Raw genomic sequence first — 18,292 nt, forward strand, 5'->3', positions numbered from 1 at the left:
CAGGAATACACAGAAGAACTGTACAAGAAAGATCCTCATGACCCAGATAATCACCATGGTGTGATCACTCCCCTAGAGCCAGACATCCTGGAATGTGAAGTCAACTGGGCCTTAGGAAGCATCACTAGGAACAAAGCTAGTGGAAGTGATGGAATCCCAGTTGAGCTATTTCAAATCCTAAAAGATGATGCTGTGAAAGTGCTGCACTCAATATGCCAGCTAATTTGGAAAACTCAGCAGTGGCCACAAGACTAGAAAAGGTCAGTTTTCATTCCAATTCCAAAGAAAGGTAATGCCAAAGAATCCTCAAACTACCACACAATTGCACACATCTCACATGCTAGTAAACTAATGTGTGAAATTCTCCAAGCCAAGCAATACGTGAACCGTGAACTTCCAGATGTTCAAGCTGGTTTTAGAAAAGGTAGAGGAGCCAGAGATTAAATTGCCAACATCCGCTGGATCATGGAAAAAGCAAGAGAATTCCAGAAAAACACCTGTTTCTGCTTTATTGATTATGCCAAAGCCTTTGACTGTGTGGATCACAATAAACTGGGAAATCCTGAAAGAGATGGGAATACCAGACCACCTGATCTGCGTCTTGAGAAACCTATACACAGGGCAGGAAGCAACAGTTAGAACAGGACATGGAACAACAGACTGGTTCCAAGTAGGGAAAGGAATACATCAAGGCTGTATATTGTCACCCTGATTATTTAAATTCTATGCAGAGTACATCATGAGAAACGCTGGGCTGGAAGAAGCACCAGCTGAAATCAAGATTTCCAGGAGAAATATCAATAACCTCAGATATGCAGATGACACCACCCTTATGGCAGAAAGTGAAGAGGAACTAAAAACCCTCTTGTTGAAAGTAAAAGAGGGGAGTGAAAAAGTTGGCTTAAAGCTCAACATTCAGAAAACGAAGATCATGGCATCTGGTCCCATCACTTCATGGGAAATAGATGGGGAAACAGTGGAAACAGTGGCTGGTTTACTTTTTTGTGCTCCAAAATCACTGCAGATTGTGACTACAGCCATGAAATTAAAAGACGCTTACTCCTTGGAAGGAAAGTTATGACCAACCTAGATAGCATATTCAAAAGCAGAGATATTACTTTACTAACAAAGGTTCGTCTAGTCAAGGTTATGGTTTTTCCAGTGGTCGTGTATGGATGTGAGAGTTGGACTGTGAAGAAAGCTGAGAGCCAAAGAATTGATGCTTTTGAACTGTGGTGTTGGAGAAGACTCTTGAGAGTCCCTTGGCCTGCAAGGAGATCCAACCAGTCCATTCTAAAGGATATCAGTCTTGGGTGTTCATTGAAAGGACTGATGCTAAAGCTGAAACTCCAGTACTTTGGCCACCTCATGCGAAGAGCTGACTCATTGGAAAAGACTCTGATGCTGGGAGGGATTGGGGACAGGAGGAGAAGGGGACGACAGAGGATGAGATGGCTGGATGGCATGACCGACGCGATGGACATGAGTTTGAGTGAACTCCGGGAGTTGGTGATGGACAGGGAAGCCTGGCATGTTGCAGTTCATGGGGTCGCAAAGAGTTGGACACGACTGAGCGACTGAACTGAACTGAACTGATCTAATAATATGTAAGTTTTATGTATAGTAATATATAATATTAATATATAATTGTGTAATATTAAATATAATATATAATTAATATATATTTCAGATTTAAACACAAAAAAGTTAAGAACACAGACACATAGACATGCACACTTCAACCTGATAACAGGATTTTGAATCACCCCACGTTTCCACATTTGAAGAACAAACAGAGTCTGAATATGTTCCTCTGAGCATCAGCACTCAGCACATAACTGAGTTTTTCCTCAATATGTGCTTCTTCCTAAGTCATGCTGAACTCTTTTAAATTACTAAAATCATCACTGGCAGTAGTAGTAGTGGGCCTGCAAGAAGATCTCCAGTGATCCTCATTTCTTTAATGTAGTCCACGTGACATCACACTGAGTCAGAGTTGGCCCTGTGTGATCAGTTAAGTTCCCAGAAGTTATATCTAGGTCAGTAAAAGCACTACATCTTCCACCCTGTTGTCTCAAATCACTTTCCCAGGGGTAAACTAGACACTGTTCTGTAGGAACACCAAACACCCACATTTAGGGGAGGAATGGAGGTCCCTGACCCATAGCCAGCCACTATATCATAGAAATGTCAGGGAGTTATTTTGAAAGAATATTCCCCAGCCCCAGTCACACCTTCAAACAACTTTAACTTAGATCTGACTGGAGCTTAACAAAAGACTTCAAGTCAGAATTTCCCTATGAAACTGCTCTGGAGTCCTTGACCAGCAGAAACCATGGAGAAAATGAATAATCATTTTCTAATACATAAATTTGGAGTCACTTGTTATACAAAAATAGGTAAGTAGCACAGATTTGGTACAAACAAGAGAAGTTCTGTGATTAAAAATAAAAATCTAAAACTTGTTGGTCTTATAGGGAACCCAGCAGTGCACTGGAAGTACCTCAGAAGAGTGTTAACAAAATTCTCAAAAGCTTTGAAGACACTGAGATGGACATGATGGCTTCACCAATGCTCTCACCAAGTGTTTAACCCAATTTGAGGAAAATGGAGGAAAGAGATCCCTTTTTCAAAGTGGTAGAAAATGTAGCAATACTATTTCCTTTATAAGATGGAAAACATAACCTCCCCAAAGTACACAGTTAACGTAATAGTCTATCTAAAGAGATTTCTAGGCAAGGTATTGAAGACCTGCCTGATTTCCTCTAGCAACAAATAGCAAAATGTAAGAGAGGAGAGAAAGATAATGAAAAAAAAAAAAAAAATCCTGTTAAATGTAAGAGAACCAGGGCTTCTTATGTTCAAATATAGAACAGTTTCTCATTGCTAGTCTTCCAGATAGTAAAAGATCTTAACATTAAAAGAAAAAAAAAAAAGGCTTCTAGGCAAAGAACAAGCCCAGGGCACTTTCCTAAAACATGGTTCATTGAATCCCAAGATGTGAATGTAGAGCCATTTGTAATGATCCCAGAACTATTTAAGATGAAGTCTCAAACAGACAAAAGCCCCTCTGAGGTTGTTGAGGGCATGCATCCCATGTATCATCAGTTAAATACTAATTCTGAGAATCATAGGCACTGTCATAAAGCACACTTACAGAAGACTAAAGACAAAGAAGTGCTTATCTTGATAAGATGTGTGTGTGTGTGTGTGTGTGGTTTCCAATAAAGTGAATCCCTGAAAAATCCGTAAAAGACCTATAGATAATTAATGTAATTGTACTGGAAGAGACATCTCCAGCTTGATCTAAGAGGGACAGACTTGGTACAAAATGCAAAGAGGTCTTAAATCCCTCAACTACTATGAATGAAAAGCAGGTACTTTGAGAAAACTACTCAGGTAACTCAAGAGCAACCACCAGCTTTACTTAATCCGGAAGGCAGGATGCCTAAGAGCTCAGAACCAGAAGCCCAGGGATTTCAGTCGAGGTCTCAGGCATTCATACTGGGCCCTCATCAAGGAACTGGCATTGTGTGCCCCACAGGATTTTTCCGTGGAGATTCTACATTGGGGGATTATTTACGGGAGTTTCTTCTTCCCCCTATTTGGGAAGGAAGGTCTATTGCAGTTATTCTACTCCTGTCTCCCCACTGCATGCTGAGCATATGGAGAGATAGCTTGCCTCTAGTTCACAGGCCTTTAGATTGAAAGGAGCTGCCCTCTCAGAGCTGTATCTGAGGATACCCATGTGCATCTGGATCTGGTTTGGATGACAGGATCCTGGACATCGAGCTGACGCCATTGGGTGGGCCAGAAAGGTTGTCTGGGGTTTTCTGTAAGATATAATGGAACATTGTGTTGGCCAACACAGTATGATATAGTGGGATAAGACCAGGGGATGGTGTAGCATGCTCATATGGTAATATGTTACTTTGCTACAGTTTCATGGATGCTGGTAGAAGCCATGAAATTCCATGGTCATAGAAAAAGAACATATTAGTCAACGTACAGCAAGAAGCTTGGCCATAATCATAACGGAGTCAGTTCTCTGCCCCCAGGTAGCATGAAGACAATGCAGTCAAGCCCATGTAGGTGTCTGCATGGAGAGTGGGTTGCATTACAGGAGAGGAACCCTGAGTTTGGGAAATCTATTTTTTTCAATAATAGAAAGCTTGCCTGTCTTTTTCCAGAGAAAGATATTATATTTATCTCACTGTAAAATAAGCATTCCTCTACATTGCTTCAGAGGATGATACTACATTTAAGGGCTATAAACAAATCTGCCCTTTCCTCTAGAGGCGAAAATAGAAAGGGTATCTTTTGTGGTTGCTCATTATACAAAAGGGCAGTCAGTGCCTCTGATGATAAAGTGTGTAAAAATGTGAGAGATATACAAAGAATTGTCTCCCAACAAAGCATGTATGTACTCTACTTGTGAGATAGACATGGAACCTTGAGGGTAGAAGCCGGACTAGAGTAAGTAGCCTCCAAGACGGCTTCCAATGAGCCTCGCCTCCTGAGGTCCATGCCATTGTGTGGTTCCTCTCACTTTCATTCAAGTGCCAGCGTGTGACTTTGGGGACTGAGTTATAAAAGGCACTGTAGCTTCTTCCTTGGTCTTTTGGATTCTTCACCTTTTAGGTGAGCGCTGTGAGATGAGCACATTCAGGTATTCTTGTGAAGAAACCCACATTGGGAGGAATTGGGACTCCTATCCAAAAGCCGGCACCAGGTTACCACGTATGCAAGACAGCCACCTTGAAATTGGATCTTTCAACCCATTTAAACCTTCAGATCCGTGCAACTCTGGGCATCAACCGACTGCAAGCTCATTCAAGACTCTGAACCTGAACTGTCTTGTGGATAACTAACAAAGCAATAGTCAAGGCTGTGAACACTAGCTAGGGGAAGAACTTATTTCTATGACCCACATTTGGAGCTTTGAAGGCAGAGGCATCTATAGTTAAATCTTCTGGATCATATGGGATTTTACTCATATGGGGTAATTAGGCCTATATCATCCAGGACCAAAAATTCACTATAACTAGCCCACTTCATTCTTCGGTCAGTCTAGTCATTAGAAAGCTTTTCTTTTTATTGAATCAATATATGATGTCCCTATATTTTTTGTGAGTTGGTCCTAATGTCAAAATTCACATAAATACATTTGATTTTGTTTACATGTTATACTAAATTAATTTCACAGTTACATGAGAGAGTTCACCTTAAAAGATATTATTTTTAACCGTGAATTTGGTTACAAGTACAGTCTATACCCTCCCCATCTCCCACCCACCTCAACCCCTTTTGTGCTCCACGGGCTTCCCTGGTGGCTCAGACAGTAGAGAATCTGCCTGCAATGCAGGAGACCCAGGTTTGATCCCTGGGTCAGAAAGATCTCCTGGAGAAGGAATTGGCAACCATCTCCAGTATTCTCACCCAGATAATCCCATGGACAGAGGAATCTGGTGGGCTACAGTTCATAGGGTCACAAAGAGTCGGACACAACTGAGCAACTATCACTTTCTTTCATTTTGGTTACATACCCAGAATATCATTGGACTTTCTTTTTTAAATTGAAGCATCATTGATGTTTAACATTATAGTCATTTCAGGTATACAATCTGCTAATATTTGTACATATTGCAAAATGATCATTATAATAAATCTAGTTAGCATTCATTATCTTGCTTGTGGTAGATTTTCTTGCTTTCTTATTGATAGCAATGCTTTTCTGGCATTGTATTTTCTGTTAACAAACTTGGATGTATAAGACACTACAAATAAAATCAGGTGGTTTGGTTCAGCTAATTTGAATCTACTTAGCATACAGTTTGCTAGGTAATGATATGATAATAAATGAAAAAGCATTAGATGTCTTTAGAATTTGGGGGAAGTAGATGTTCTATCTCTAGTCAAGCCCCCACTCCCCCCATCCTGACCTTGGAGTATTTGGAATAATTCCTTTTAATAGTTTAAGTGTTCTATTGAACATGTCACAACTTAGGAGAAATCTAGTGAGGCATTTGAGTATGCCCTTTACATCTTACTAGAATCAAGCCCATCATTCTCTGGCATGTTTTTAGCTGCAAAGCAACCACTTATTGAGCAACACCTGGCAGGGCATTCAGACTGTCTAGCAGTGAACAGCCCTGGTGATAAATGCAACTTTACCATGAGGGATGATGACTAAAACATTTAATTGAATTAGATTCAGGCAAACAATTTACATCAATAATTGATATGTTGTTGGGTCAATACCAGAGCTGGACTGTGATCAATATTACATCATAAGAAAGTAATTGCTTTGCATTTCAAGGCCATTTTTAAAAAATCTGAAATGCACAATAATATGCTATTTCCCTAAGGAGCCAAGTCAGCATTTTGCTTAAGGGATGAAGTACTTGGAAATGCTTAGTACTTTGCTCAGGACCACAGAGAAAATTAATAGCCAAACTGGGAATACAGTCCTTATTTTCTGGAATGGATTCAGGTGTTGGTCAACAGAGGCATACTTTTCCAGTTTAGTTTCCTGACTCTGGTAGCCTATGCCAGGCTCGGCTGATAAAATGCCTTAAAAGAAGTTGTAAACCCACTGGGAAAGGAGAAGACTCCCCTTGGTGCTGATTGGCTAATGCTTTCATCATCACTTTGATAGCAGAGAATTTTCTTTCCCAGATAACACTCTCAAGAATGCAATCTAGCCCATGTCTTATCAAATATTCAATCAACAAAGCTGGTGTGGGTTTTCCCTTATGCCATCTCAGTCTGCCATAGAACTTATGATCTAAAAGCAAACCAAATATGAAACACATAATCACACAATGTATTTCATGAAAATTATAATGAATTTTACAAAATGAAAACAGCTAATTATGTTAGACTCAATAATCTGGAAGAATTCAAGCATGGGAAGATGAACTAAGTCACCTTAGTAAATTTTACTTAGTAAAATCAGTAAGGATGAGTGAGTGTTAGCTAGGCGAGGCTTAGCAGAGGAATAACCCAAGTAGAGGACAGGTAGGAAGGTCATGGGAGATGGGAGGTAATTTGGATTTTCAGAAAATAGAAGACAAAAGTACCCCTGTGATAAAGTGAGAAAAATTGAGTGGTAGGAAATGGAGCTGAAATAGTAGATAAATGTCATTATCATGGCCAATGAGATCATGTGATTGACTTTGGGTTTTATTTTCTGAAGAAGCCGCTGCATAGAAATAAGAGAACAATAGATTGCATTGATTAATTCCTGTCATGGTTATTCTTTTTAATGTTCATATGGTTGCTGTATGAAGTATAATTTGGAGAGACATCAACATGGAGACAGGAGAAACAGTTGGGAGAAAAATTGCATTAATTCTGGTGAGAGCTGATGGTGGTTTGGACCAAGGTGATGGTGATGATGCTAAAGAGAAGTTAACACACCTAGAAATACACAGAAAGTAAAAGAGGCTACAAAGCTACACTAATCAAAACAGTATGGTACTGGCACAAAACCAGGCACATGAATCAATGGAATTAGGATTGAAAGCTTGGAAGTAAACCCACACACTTGTGGTCAATTAATCTATGACAAAGGAAGCAAGAATAAACAATGGAGAAAAGATGGTGTCTTCAATAAGTGGTGCTGGGAAAACTGGACAATCACAAGTAAAAGAATGAAATTAGAACATCCTCTAACACCACATACAAAAATAAATTCAAAATGAGTTAAAGACCTACATGTAAGTCTAGATACTATAAAACTCCTAGAGGAAAACAAGCAGAACACTCTAATATAAATTGCAGCAATATTGCAATATTTTTTGGATCCATATCCTAGAATAATGGAAACAAAAGCAAAACTAAACAAATGAGATCTAATTTAAAAGCTTTTGCACAGCAAAAGAAACCATAAACAGAATAAAAAGACAACCTATGTAATGAGAAAACAATTTGCAATTGATGCAAACAGCTTATACAGCTCAGAATTAAAAAAAAAAAAAAAAGCCACACAATCAATAGGGCTTGTGTGATAAAGAATAAAGAAAAGTAAATGCTGATTCTGAATTATCTGGCATTAGAATATGTATGGATATTCATAGCCTTTGTGTTTTCTTGTGAATACTTAATGAGGTGCTGAGATAGAACAGCTTTACGCCAATAATCACTATTTGCCTTGCCTCTTTTAAGTCACATTGCCATTCATTCTAGAGATTCCATAAAGAGAAATAAAGTTAGTGAATCCCCTGCTGGTTAGGACTTTGTGTTTTCACTGTCAAGGCCTGGGTTCAGTTCCTGTGATATTTCAATAGCCACACAGCATGGTAACAAAAACAAAGAAAGAAAGTTATTCAGTAGTTTGCAGTTTACTGCAATTGTTCACTCTTACTTTTCTTTGGGTAAATAATCCTCTAATAAGCTCCCAAGAGAGAGAAGACAAGGTGAAGTGGGACCTGTGTCTTTGCACTTCTCCAGGGAGTAAGGATGGGTTGGGGTCAGGAAAGGAATGCACGTCTGTATCAAGGCAGGAAGAGGAGGTGGGTCTAGATCTCCCTTCAGTTAGTTACTGTTGTTTCTGACTGTGGACCTCACTAAACCATGAAGCCATTTGTTTCTGCATGGTTCACTTGCTTCAGAAGAAGGATGTGAATTCACGCCCATACCGCCCACCTGCGTGTACACAAACCCCTCTCAGTTTCTGCTTCCTCTTCTCAAACTCAAAAGTATGTCACAAGCGGGCAGCCACAGTTCCTTTTCCTACATCCCAGAAGCGGTACTTGGCCCCAACCTCCTGATCAAGACTGTTAATGCTTTTACCACAACTGCAATTCTTCTTCTAAAATACAGTATTTCTTAATTCACATCAAAATTGCATAATTATGAGTGTATTTTATTAATGTGGTTATATTAGTTTTAATTTTCCAAATAGCATTTTATGGTTAATAAATTTGAAACTGTTGGCAACTTTAATTAACTGTTTTCTGTTCAGTTCAGTCACCCAGTCATGTCCTACTCTTTGCGACTCCATGGATTGCAGCATGCCAGGCTTCACTGTCCATCTCCAAACTCATGTCCACTGAGTCAGTAATGCCATCCAACCATTTTTTCCTCTGTCGTCCCCTTCTCCTCCTCCCTGCAATCATTCCCAGCATCAGGGTCTTTTTCAATGAGTCAGTTCTTCACATCAGGTGGCCAAAGTATTAGAGTTTCAGCTTCAGCATCAGTCCTTCCAATAAATATTCAAGACTGATTTCCTTTAGTATTGACTGGTTTGATCTCCTTGCAGTTCAAGGGACTCTCAAGAGTCTTCTCCAACACCACAGTTCAAAAGCATTTATTCTTCAAGGCTCAGCTTTCTTTATGTTCCACCTCTCACTTCCATACATGACCACTGGAAAAACCATAGCTTTGACTAGAAAGACCTTTGTCAGCAAAGTAATGTCTCTGCCTTTGAATATGCTGTCTTAATTTGTCATAGCTTTTTCTCCAAGGAGCAAGTGTCTTTTAATTCCAAGGCTGCAGTCACCATTGGCAGTGGTTTTGGAGCCCCCAAAATAGTCTCTCACTGTTTTCATTGTTTCCCCATCTATTTGCCATGAAGTGATGGAACCAGATCTTAGTTTTTTGGTTGAGTTTCAAGCCAGATTTTTCAAGTTTTAGTTGAGTTTCAAGCCAGCTTTTTCACTCTCCTCTTTCACCCGCATCAAGAGGCTCTTCAATTCCTCTTCGCTTTCTGCCATCAGAGTGGTATCATCAGCATATCTGAGGTTGTTGATATTTCTCCCTCCCAGCACTGTAGTAATTTTCATCTTAAATATTTCACTTACTTTTTCCTTTCTCCAATCACTCTTCAAACCCCACCTGGGCAGGAGGACAGCACACATCTATGGTACAAGGATTATAGCTCCACACACATGCATAAACCCTGGCATTTCTGGAACAGCCCATAGTGGACAGGAAAGTAGAGAACACACTTCTTACAAAAATATCCAAGACATGCTATGGGTCCTCTTCTTAGATTAAATGTTCTTCTCTTAGTTAAACGTTTGATTTGTATAATTGGGGTCTTTACCTTCCATTATAGAGCAATTTCCCTTATAAAGTTATATGACACAGAAATTTTTATTTACTGTTTTGTAATCTGATCTTTGCATTGGCCTACTCCAGCATGTGGTCTCCTAGACAAAAATTCCCTTCAGTTATTTAACACTTCCCAGCAGTGGAGGGATGTGGTAAATCTTAAAATTTCAATCACTAAAAATAATGTCTTACTTGGTATTTTCCATTAAAAATTCTCTTAACTGACACTTTCATTAAAAATATATAGCAAGGAAGCTGAGGCAGTAGCTTATTTCAACTCTGTACGATAAACTGAGAACTGCAATTTATTCTAAGAAAAGTAGTTCAGAAAAATAACCATGCCTTCAAATTATAATTTTCAGCAGAGTCCATTAACTATAAGCTTTAGAAGTCAGAGACTATATTCTTTTCATATTTAGATGGTCCTGGTTTTCTGTAGCAGATGTTTAATAAGTATGTGTTGAACTGAATAGTTCACTTTGGTCATACACATTTTTTTCTACTTTGATGTTATAGAACTACAAAGCGTCTTTGAGGCTGGTTTCATTTTATAAAAATAGAAGATAGGTGCAAAGGAAGTAGGTGACCATAGAAGGTGTATTCAGACCAGGGAATCTGGTTCCCCAGTGAGAGGCTAGGATTTTTTTTTTTTAATTTTGAGAGTTTGACAGTTGATCTAAATTAAGAGTCAGCAATATTCTTCCAGGCATCATTTTGACCACAATTTGTGATTTTTGTTCTGCTTGAATTCAAAGCATAATTCTGATATCTATCTGTGGTAAGATCCTGGGATGGTGTGAGTTGGTGGCTAAATCCTTAGGATATCAGAAATATCCACATGGTTTATCAGAATAAACTAGTGCACGTTTTTCAATTGTATAAATTATAATGTTTCCTTCCCTTCTCTATGAATTTTCTTTGGTCAATTCTTAAAATTTTAGATTCTTTGTGGAAGAAAGCAGATAGCCAGAAAAGCTCCCCTTTCGTCCAGTTTACACAAGTTTGCAGCTGAACATGTCGTGGCATTGACATTGCCTATGTGCTCACTTGCCAAGTGCTGTCTGACTCTTTGTGGTCCCATGACTGTAGCCCTCCAGGCTCCTCTGTCCCTGGGATTTCACAGGTAAGAATATTGGAGTGGTTTGCCATTTTCTTCTCCAGGGGCTCTTCCTGACCCTGGGATCTAACCCAAGCATTCTGCAATGGCTGGTGGATTCTTTACCACTGAGTCACCAGGAAGCGCAGCACTGGGATTAACCGCCTCATTAAGAAGATTCCTTTCCTTGGTAGGACAGGAATGGCTACTGAAAAGAAAGAAATAGCTTTCACTGGAATTGGGGCAGAATATTCCAATGACTGTTAAAGTTTTTTCAAAGTAACAAAGTAACGTATTCCAATATGATAGCTTAAAAGGTCTGTAGCATTTAAGATTTGTTTATAAAAGCTATCATTGAAAAGTTCTTTGTAAATGGTTTTACAAAAATGCAATATTTCAAATTTTCACCCACAAGACATCAAGCAGGACTCCCCCTCCCTCCCCAAAATTTACTCTCTGAATTTAGCTTAATCCAAATGGATCCTTGTGCCAACAAAATGAGAAAGAGATTTGACTGAGAACTGTCACCCTCTAGGTCAGATCAAGCTTCCTGATCTAGAAGTGTTAACTGAGGTCCAACATTTTGGTTAAATTTCCTGTCACTTTCATCCTCAAGGTAGAAATAGAAAGAAATAATAGAATACAAAGATTTTATTCTATTTTTTTCCTAAAGGGGATGATAATGATTTTCAATCTGCAAAGATCCCTGAGGGAGTCAGAATTTAAAGTCAGATCTAAGTTGTGTTGGCTTCCTTAGAATTGTTTAAGAGCCTAGTTCCTTTTCGTGTTTTAACCGTGTGTATGATATATCATTTGCCAAGAACTCTTAATGGTGAATAATATTAAAATCATTGATTTAGAAACACCACCAAAAGCAAAAGTTTTCAATACTAGAACTAGCTTATAACTCTGGACATTCCTAGAAATTTTTGTTTAGAATTTCTGTAAGGTTTATTTTTTATTGAAGCATAGTTAATTTACAATGTTGCATTAGTTTCTAGTGTACAGCAAAGTGATTCAGTTATACATATTTTATATATTACATATATATTCTTTTCAAATTATTTTTCATTGTAGGTTATTATAAGATATTGAGTGCATTTCATTGTGCTATACAGTAGACCTATGCTGTTTCTCTATTTTATGTACTGCTGCTGCTAAGTCACTTCAGTTGTGTTTGACTCTGTGCAACCCCATACATGGCAGCCCATCAGGCTCCTCTGTCCCTGGGATTCTCCAGGTAAGAATACTGGAGTGGGTTGCCATTTCCTTCTCCAATACAGGCATGCATGCTAAGGTCCATCCATATTGCTGTGAATGGCATTATTTCATTTTCATAGCTGAGTAATATTCCACTGTGTATATGTACTGCCTCTTCTTTATCCATTTCTTTTTTGATGGACCCTTATTAGGTTGCTTCAATGTCGTGGTTATTGTTGCTAATATGAGCATTGGGAGCATGTATCTTTTTGAAAGTGTTTTCTCTAGATGGAAAAAACCAATCTCTTCAGTAAGTGGTGCTGGGAAATTGAAATTAGAGATCTTTGAATTTGCTGAAATTTGAGCAAGAGAAAGGCTGACTACATAATAAGATTGATCTTTTGAAAATTGATGAAATTATTTGAGGGCTCCTGAAAGATGATGCTGTGAAAGTGCTGCACTCAATATGCCAGCAAATTTGGAAAACTCAGCAGTGGCCACAGGACTGGAAAAGGTCAGTTTTCATTCCAATCCCAAAGAAAGGCAATGCCAAAGAATCCTCAAACTACAGCACAATTGCGCTCATCTCACACGCTAGTAAAGTAATGCTCAAAATTCTCCAAGCCAGGCTTCAGTAATATGTGAACCGTGAACTTCCTGATGTTCAAGCTGGTTTTAGAAAAGGCAGAGGAACCAGAGATCAAATTGCCAACATCCGCTGGATCATAGAAAAAGCAAGAGAGTTCCAGAAAAACATCTATTTCTGCTTTATTGACTATGCCAAAGCCTTTGACTGTGTGGATCACAATAAACTGTGGAAAATTCTGAAAGAGATGGGAATACCAGACCACCTGATCTGCCTCTTGAGAGATTTGTATGCAGGTCAGGAAGCAACAGTTAGAACTGGACATGGAACAACAGACTGGTTCCAAATAGGAAAAGGAGTACGTCAAGGCTGTATATTGTCACCCTGTTTATTTAACTTCTATGCAGAGTACATCATGAGAAACGGTGGACTGGAAGAAGCAGAAGCTGGAATCAAGATTGCCGGGAGAAATATCAATAACCTCAGATATGCAGATGACACCATCCTCATGGCAGAAAGTGAAGAGGAACTAAAAAGCCTCTTGATGAAAGTGAAAGTGGAGAGTGAAAAAGTTGGCTTAAAGCTCAACGTTCAGAAAATGAAGATCATGGCATCCGGTCCCACCACTTCATGGGAAATAGATGGGGAAATAGTGGAAACAGTGTCAGACTTTATTTTTGGGGGCTGCAAAATCACTACAGATGGTGACTGCAGCCATGAAATTAAAAGACACTTACTCCTTGGAAGGAAAGTTATGACCAACCTAGATAGCATATTCAAAAGCAGAGACAGTACTTTGCCAACAAAGGTTCGTCTAGTCAAGGCTATGGTTTTTCCTGTGGTCATGTATGGATGTGAGAGTTGGACTGTGAAGAAGGCTGAGTGCCGAAGAATTGATGCTTTTGAACTGTGGTGTTGGAGAAGACTCTTGAGAGTCCCTTGGACTGCAAGGAGATCCAACCAGTCCATCCTGAAGGAGATCAGCCCTGGGATTTCTTTGGAAGAAATGATGCTAAAGCTGGAACTCCAGTACTTTGGCCACCTCATGCGAAGAGTTGACTCATTGGAAAAGAGTCTGATGCTGGGAGGAATTGGGGGCAGGAGGAGAAGGGGACGACAGAGGATGAGATGGCTGGATGGCATCACTGATTCGATGGACGTGAGTCTGAGTGAACTCCGGGCATTGGTGATGGACAGGGAGGCCTGGTGTGCTTCGATTCATGGGGTCGCAAAGAGTCGGACACAACTGAGCAACTGATCTGATCTGATCTCACTAGGAAAGTGAACTAACATACCACCCAAATATTTTTATTTTGAAAGATAAATTTGATGGCAATTAGACAAAATTTAATTTCCCTATTCAAAGGTATTATCTACTGATTCTATCTTTCCATGTGCCTTGAAGATACTGAGTACCTTACACGTATTATCTCATTCACTTTCTTGTCATGTATATACATATTCTTTTTCCTACAGGTGAGGAAGAAGCTTTTCTACAGGTGAAGCTTAAAGAAGATAACTTCCATGCTCAGTCAAACTTTTGTCAAATTGCCTATAGTGTGATCTGCGCTTGACTTTATTTTATCTTTGGTGTCTTACTTGCTTTTCTTCATTTGCTTCAAAAATTGAAAATGCCAAAAAGCATAAGAAAAATGCATAATCACAGAGGTTAAAATTGAGCGTTTCTATCCAATTCAGTGAAAAAACAAATTGGCTGGTAGATTTTGTTACCTATCTTCAATACCAAGACCATGGCTAGATAAGGGTTCTCTAATATTCAGTTTCCAAGAATAAAAGTATACCATATTAGTGTGAGTAAAATAAACTATTCAATTCCAGTTTACCCTGTTTCCATCTCAACTCACAAAATATGCACCTCCTGTCCTATAATCCCACTTATATAGAGGCACTCACCAATTATCTGTTGATAGCATCATCATAACAATTATTATACTAGTGGTGCTTTCTTATTCACGTATGATGTATGTGGAGATGTGGGTAAATTTATTCTTAGCCTCCCTTGTAGCTCAGATGGCCAAAAAAAAAAAAATCTGCTTGAAAAATCTGCAGTTGATCCCTGGGTCAGGAAGATCCCCTGGAGAAGGAAATGGGAACCCACTTCAATGTTCTTGCCTGGAAAATTCCATGGACAGAGGAGTCTGGCAGGCTACAGTCCATGGGGTCACAAAGAGTTGGACACGACTGAACAACTAACACATTCTGAGCCTTGTCTTCCCTATTTTTAAAAGATGGCTAGTAATACCACCCCAAAGATAATTTCAGAAAGTTTGTGGGAAGCACCTAGAATAGAGCCTAGCTCACGGAAGGAAAATGATAAAAAGAGGTGGCCAGCGCTGCATCATCTCTGAGATTATTTTGCAGCGATCATTATGCATATCTCAGCAATCTAACTTCTGTTCCTATGGGGCCTTTAATACAAGTATAAATGCAATAGATATTTAATAATGGGACTCAATACATATTCATTAGTACAGAGGCCCAAGAGCAAAAATTACCAGGAGCTTCTGGCAGAAGCTGTACTCTCTATGCCATCGAAGAAATCATTCTGTCTTAGGTTGACACTTGGGCTTTTTGAACATGGCACATCCCTAGACTGATTATGGACTCTTTTGCTGACAACAGCAATCACAGAATTTTTGCACTAAAGAAAGCTTTATCTCTCAGAGACTCCAAAAATACAAATCAAAACCTGAATTCAGATGATTGCGTACAGATGTGCAACAGTTAAATGTTTATGCCAAGTAATGTGAGATTGAAATGAAAAGACACCCAAACAACAAGCTGTTTGTGGGACTAGTGATTCAGGATTAGTGTCCAAAACAGAGAAGGTGGAGAATTTGTGCACAGGAGGAAAGGAAGTCTCCCATAATTGTGCCAAACTTTTTTTGTGGTGAGTCCAGAAGTAAGTGTGCTCACCTCTAGTCATCAGATTTGGCTTTATCGTGTGTTTCACATAATTTCATTTAACTGCAACTTGCTGCAAATGTGGCATTCCCCAAGACCTTGGTGAGGAGTGGGCTAAGACATTCTATTGTTGTTGGTCAGTCAATAAGTCATGTCCAACTCTTTGTGACCCCATGAAGCAAAAAGCTTCCCTGGCCTTCACTACCTCCCAGAGTCTGCTCAAACTCATGTCCATTGAATCAGTGATGCCATCCAACCATCTCATCCTCTGTTGTGTCATATAATAAAATAAAAGATTTTCCAGCTGTCACTCTGTGCATACTTTCTACTTTATTTTCGTGTAGTTATCTTGATTGAAATCACCACTGCATTTTTAGAATTAAACAGATTGTCATACTGAGGTTTCAGTTTTACCTTACAAATCTTAGAAAATTCAACCATTATAGCAATTCTTTCCTGGTGTTTTGGTTTTGATTGCTTACTTCATCTAGCCTTAGAAACTTTTTTTTTTTTTTTTTTTGTAAATGGATACAAAGGTTAAGAATCAAAAATAGCTCACTTGTCAACTATGATATAGTGGAGAATGTTTGATCTTTAATATTATGTCTTAACAAGATAAATGAACTACAGAAGCCAGAGAACACCTTCATGATGCTCTTAAAGTCTTAAAATTTTCTGCAAAAATACTACTTAAACTATGTTCTTACTGGATAAGATGCCTTCAGGAGCATTTATTTTGATGAGGGAAGGAGGAAGTCATAAACAGGGGCTGGAACAGGGGAGAGATTCATTCCCAATACAAGTGAAATGGAATTAGAGTGAATGAAGGGAGAAGAATGGAGAGAAGAAAGCAGGTGGGATCTTAACAAGCAGGCTGAAGGACATGGGCTGGAGAAGGAAAAGTCCTGTCTGACACTAAAGGAAGGCCTGATTTCCAGAGGTTCCCCCACCCTGAGGATGGGAGACAAACTGGTAAGGAAGTCTGTGAAAGTCAAAGTGTAAGTGTTAGCCTCTTAGGTGTGTCTGACTCTTTGAGACTCCATGGGTTGTAGCCCACCAGACTCCTCTGTCCATGGGATTCTTCAGGCAAGAATACTGGAGTGGGTTGCCATTCCCTTCTCCAGGGGATTATCCCAGGGATTGAATACAGGTCTCCTGTATTTCAGGCAGATTCTTTACTGTCTGAGCTACCAAGGAAGCCCAAGGAAGCATATGCTGCTGCTAAGTCACTTCAGTCGTGTCCGACTCTGTGTGACCCCATAGACGGAGCCCACCAGGCTCCCCCATCCCTGGGATTCTCCAGGCAAGAACACTGGAGTGGGTTGCCATTTCCTTCTCCAATGCATGAAAGTGAAAAGTGAAAGGGAAGTCGCTCAGTCGTGTCAGACTCTTAGCGACCCCATGGACTGCAGCCTACTAGGCTCCTCCATCCATGGGATTTTTCCAGGCAAGAGTACTGGAGTGGGGTGCCATTGCCTTCTCCATGGAAGCATATAGTTGACTATTAATGGTGTTACTCAGCTCTGAGGCTAAGCTCAAAAGTTGTTGATAAATTTCTACTAAAATGATTCACATTTCAAGCTGGGAAATCTAAGGTCAGAGACAGCTTGGCCTGTGGGAGTGTTGTGTCAGAAACTAAGACCTCTGAGTCACAAGCTGGACCCAGGGCCTAGATATTCAGCCAGTTTCTTGAGGCGCATGTAGAGACTGAGACCCATTCCTCCAAACCTGAAATACCCATGAGTTCCCGAGGGGAGCCTACTATGTGCAACAACTACACGCAAGACTTTTGAAGAATTTTCAAAGATGACAAGTCAGGACTGTCAGGATTCCCTAAGTGCCAAGAGGAGGGGAGTCACTGCCCCATTCTTAAAGGGACAGGACAGAGAACAACACTCCACTTGAGTCTTCACAATACGTAATTATAAAGCCAGACACTTTGATCTCCTTCAGTGGTCCACATCTATGCCAATTGCTTCATTTATCACTGCTGCTGCTGCTGCTGCTTAGTCACTTTAGTCGTGTCCGACTCTGCGACCCCATAGACAGCCGCCCACCAGGGTCCCCTGTCCCTGGGATTCTCCTGCAAGAACACCGGAGTGGGTTGCCATTTCCTTCTCCAATGCATGAAAGTAAAAAGTGAAAATGAAGTTGCTCAGTCATTTCTGACTTTTAGTGACCCCATGGACTGCAGCCCACCAGGCTCCTCTGTCCATGGAATTTTCCAGGTAACAGCACTGGAGTGGGGTGCCATTGCCTTCTCCAGCCTTCATTTATCACATCTGTGTTCTTACTTACAGTTTTGCATTGGGAACACACTACTGAAAAGCCTTATTGAGAGCCATTACCCTGAAAGAAGAACATGGATTCTAGATCTGTGTTGACAGAAGACCTTGAAGATCACATTAACTAAGCGCATGGCCCTG

This window comes from Bos javanicus, chromosome 20, assembly GCF_032452875.1.
Source record: "Bos javanicus breed banteng chromosome 20, ARS-OSU_banteng_1.0, whole genome shotgun sequence".
Lineage (NCBI taxonomy): Eukaryota > Metazoa > Chordata > Mammalia > Artiodactyla > Bovidae > Bos > Bos javanicus.